The following is a 5,177-nucleotide window of genomic DNA, read 5'->3' on the forward strand; positions in this document are numbered from 1 at the left end:
TGTCCAGGCACGCAGAGCGGAGCATGCGCACTGAACGTCGCTAAATGGCTGACGGCCCGATCAGGTGACGCCTCGTGGGCGCGTTTGAAGCGCGTTATTTTATAGTAAATGGTCCCTTACGGAAAAATCAGCACCAGTTATGTGTGTATTCAAGCAAGCTACTACCCCGCTAAATTGCTCGATTTGTTAGACACCTCGACTCCAACTAGAGTGGAGTCAATACCAGTTAGAGTTCAATTAATCTGCAGGATCAATGGGAAGGTGTTCAACAGAAAAATTGGAATACTCGACGGGTTTGGCAGTGTCTGTGGAGAGAGCAACATCGAGCTGATGTTTTAGGTTGATGACTTTTAATACCAGATGGAGAGAAGAAAAGATTAAAAAGGTTCTGAAAGCCTCCATGAAAAAAATGTAGTGTCCCAATTGACGTGAGGATTTGACCCATGACCAGGGGAAGTGAAGTACTATGTTTAAAATAGCATTAAGAACCTTAAATCCATTCATCGGGAGTTCACAAGCTCAATGTGAATAGTGAAAAGGGGGGCACTGCTTCACAGATTTACTCACCCACCATACTTTTGAAACCACTTACTCCATCTGAGGCCAAAGATACCTGTCCCATCAATCAGCTTTCGATCTGTGAATTACATTTGAAATAACTCGTATTTGACCCAGAGAAACTGCTTAACAAATAGGGTAAAATGTTGAATGAATACTGCAGAGTGAAATAAAAACAGCAGGAGCTTAGCAGCAGTCTAGTATGCATCTGTGAACAAAAGATATGATGACCAAAAGTACAAAAGTTGGATATACCATAACAGTCACACTCAAAATCTGATATGTTACCATATGATTAAATCTCATATTCTAAATTTTAATGAGTTTATGGCCAGGCCTTCTTTAGCTAGGGCACATGAGATTCTGCACATTCTGGAAATCCAGAGTAACACATACAAAACACTGAAGGAGCTCAGCAGGTGGGGCAGCATCTATGGAAAGGAATAAAGTTTGTCCAATAAACAGTCAACGTTTTGGCCAAGACCCTTCATTAGGACTGGAAAGGGGAAGAAGCCAGAATAAAAAGGTGGAGGGTAGAAGTACAAGCGAGAAGGTGATAAGTGAAGCTATGTGAGGGGAAAGGTAGGTGGGTGGGGGAGGAGGGATGAAGTGAGAAGCTGGGAGGTGATAGGTGGTAAAGATAAAAGGCTGAAGAAGAATGAATCTGACAGGAGAGGAGAGTGGACCATAGGAGAAAGGGAAGAAGGAGGGGCACCTTGTCTTCTTTTTCATGGTGTTTCAAGTGCTTGCATAAATTCTTAAATGTTGACTGAGGATCTGCCTGCACCACCCTTTTGAGGCAATGTGTTGTAGACCTTAAACATCTTCCGGCAAAATTGTTTTTCTTCAAATCCTCTCTAAATCCCCTACCCCTTGCCATAAGCTGATGTCTTCTGGTCATAGACAGCTTTGGTAAGAAGAAAAGTTTTTAAATCTCTAACTTACTTATGTGCCTCATAATTTTGTATTCCTGAATTATGTGTGCAACCCCACCACTCCCTTCTGCCTTCACTCCAAGGAAAGCAAATCCAGCCTAGTCAGTTCTCTTCTCGTAGATGAAATACTCCATCTCAGGCGGCACCTAAGTGAATTTCCTCTGCATTTTCTCCTATACAACTATATTCTTCATATCACTGTTTAATGACCAGAACTGTGCACTATACTCCACATGTGGCCTGATTAATGTTTATATAGTTATATCACAAACTCTTTTCTCTGCTAATCTGTGCTTTGGCCTTCTACACCACCTTATCTAGCTGTACTGTTACCTTCAGTGATGTTTGGAATTAAAATGTATGTCACTTCATCTCTTGGAGCTATCCAGGGTCTTACCAATCATTGTGTAAAAAACTATGTTTAGTATCCTTGATTGATTTTTAATTTTCCAAGTGCATCACAATCAAACCCTCAGAATTTTTTTTCTAATAATTTCTCTACACCGATGCTAGATTCAGCTGTCATGGTCCGGATCGGAGTCCCTTTAAGTTTGGCTTGTTTATGTTATGATCCGGACTGTTGATTCCCTGTTTTCCCGTGTCCCTCAACTTTGGTGATTAGGGGCAATTAACACTCCACTGAACCGGTAGTTTATAGTCTCTGGCTTTCAGCCTTTCGGTGCGGGAGTGTCTGCAAAGTCATGGCGTGCCAATGTCATCTGGCCGAAGCAAGCCTAGTCTCTGCCGAAGCAAGTGCTGGTAATTCACCCTTCCTCACTGGAGCAACCCTGTCCAGTTACCTTGCCAAAGCCAGCCTGCAAAGTTTCCTCACCGAGGTGGGTCCGTCAGTTAACCCGCCGGAAGGAATCAAGAACCACTGTCTACTGTTCCCGGGCTGAGCCGAGAGCTCGCCACTACCCAGAGGCTCCAAGTCAAGTCCTGGCTCCGGTAGCATTCAAGTTCCAAGTCAAGTCTTGACCCTGGCGGTCTGTGATTCCTGTCCTACCCCCTTGTCTGAATCCCTTCTCTGCCCCTCTTGCCTCTAGCCCTCATCTGCAGCCCCCGCCTACACTTCGATCTAGTTCTATTGACGGAGCTAGATAGGTACTGTCTGGTGTTCTTTCGTGTTGGTCTTGTCTATTCCTTGCCTCCTTCGGGTAAGTCTGGCCGTCTTGCCATTGCCCCGTGGGGGGGTCATGTCTTGTCTTGTCCTCGCCTATGTGGGGTAAGTCAGGCCGTCTTGCCATTGCCCCATGGGGATTCATGTCTTGTCTTGTCCTTGCCTCCGTGGGGTAAGTCAGGCCATTTGCCATTGCCCCGCGGGGGGTCATGAGTCCCGGCCCTATGTCCTGTACCCAAGGAGCGGTCCCGGCTCTCTGTTCTGTGTGTAAGTCCCGGACCTATGTCTTGTACCCAAGGAGGGGTCCCGACTCGGTGTTCTGTGTATGCGTCCATGGTTCCATGTACCTGCTCTCCCGAGACCGAGGCTCTGTGTTCCCATGTTCCTCCTCTCCCTAGCCCATGTCATGTCCATGCCTGGTTCTGGGGTCTGAGCCCGAGGCAAGACCCAGGTACTAGGTCCTCGCCCAGTCTCGGGCTCGAAGCCCATACCCTAGCCTCTTCATGTCTCCTCTAGTTCTGGGAGCCAATTCCGAGTCCTAGCCCAGACCCTTGGTCCCAGCCCAGTCATAGTCCTTGTCCAGTTCGCTATTTCCTGCTCCTGCCCTGCTCTCCTGGTATTGAACAATAAACTAAATCTAAGTAACCTCACAAGATGTGTCTTGCATTTGGGTCCACCCTTGCTCCCAATGCCCCACCAGTGTGACACCAGCTTGTAATTATCTGATTTATCCCTCCTTCCATTCTTGAATAAAGGTAGCAGATTTGCTGTCCTCTAGTCATCTTGTTTCCTTTTTTGAATGGTAATTTGTTCTAGAATTCCATCATTACCCACCAACCCCAAAATCTCCAGTACAATGTCATCTTGGTGAATACAGATGAGACTCCACCCACTTTCTCCAGCTCCATGAGCAGGTTGCCACTTCAGTATCTCATAGGCCCTACTTATTCCTCTTGTCATTAATATACTTATAAAACACTTTGGGACTTTCCCTAATCTTGCCCTCCAGTGCTATTTCATGCAGCTCCCCCTTGCCCTTTCAGTGCTGCATAAGTCTACCTCAGCACTATTTATGTCACCCAACATTCTCTGACATTAACCACCATTTTTTAATTGATTCAGTATCTCAGGCATCCGAAAGATTGCTCACTGTCCATTGCTAACATTGGCTATGAAGGGGAGGAGGGTGCTGAATAATTGTTTTTAAAGAATTCACATTTTTAAAGAATGCAAAATTAATTTAATGTTGCTCTTGAGTCGTTACTTTTGCTGCAGCCTATATATAGTAATGATATAGTACAAAGATATCATAGTTCTAACTTTATTGATTATCAGTCATCAGTCTTTCACAATTTATTCATGTATAGATACATCACATATGATTTATATCATTCTATGAGCCAAATTTCCAAGAAATTTATTATCCAAGTACATATATATCACCATATCCAATCTTGGGATTCATTTGTCTGAATTGACAAACCAAACTGATGAGTCTGGTTTGTTGATGTCATTGACCTGTTCAAAAAAAAAAAGAGAAATTGATTTTAGTCTTTAAATACCATTCAGCATACTATCTTGTGTATAATATAAAAACATTAGAAGTTAGTTTGACAGTTATCACATTATAGTATAGGTAATTTCTCAGAAAAAAAATACTTTACATCAGAATGACAGAAACTGAACTAATTTCCAGGAGTTGCTGCAATTTGTGTTTTGCCATATACAATCTTCTATATATCAGTAGAGCTACTAGGACTTGATGTTTCAATCCCTATGGTAAATTGGCACTCTCGATGTTGGCAGTGGGTTTGGAGTGGTGACAAGGAGGGAGGGTAGGTATGTCATCGGGGTCATCAAGTGGGCACCCTCCTTCTTTGATGTTTTGTTGATAAGCCCACGACGTCATATATTATCTTACATTTTTTTGTTTTCATTTAATCCTTGAGATACTTTAATTAACAAGGATAAATAGTAAATAATCAGCAACTGGGTCAGGGAAAGGGTAGGACTGTAGTAGCAGGTAGGGTGTAAATAATCTGAATCATAATCAAACTCCACTCCCTATCTTCCTTGCCACCCTTAACTTTCTTATTTAATTCCTTAAAATGCATTAGAGTTGATGATAAATTGCTTAATTTTGCTGAAATTTGAATCTAGATGAAATTAGCAAAACTTGTTTAAACTATATTCCAATACACATACGGCTTCACAAATTATATACTTATTTCATTGCCAATTATCAAGTTGTGTCAACGTTAAAATGTTTTAAGTTTCAGTTTTCTATAAATCTACGAAGAATAAGCTCCAGAAACTAAATAAAATCTATATTACCATTCATGCCTTCAGACAAGCTGTCAGCCAAGAGCTCACCAAGAAGTTCCCCATATTTCTGAATATTTTGTGGATTCATTGTGATACGAATTTCAAAAGGAAAAGAAAACTGTACAGAAATCATAAAGAGAAAAGTTATAAAATTTGGTAAAAATGTTTCCTTGATCATATAAGATGAACCCAAAACAACTTTAATTTACCTGTAAAGTGAAATGTTTCATGGTGTTTCA

The sequence above is a fragment of the Mobula birostris genome, chromosome 14 (assembly GCF_030028105.1).
Source record: "Mobula birostris isolate sMobBir1 chromosome 14, sMobBir1.hap1, whole genome shotgun sequence".
NCBI lineage: Eukaryota > Metazoa > Chordata > Chondrichthyes > Myliobatiformes > Myliobatidae > Mobula > Mobula birostris.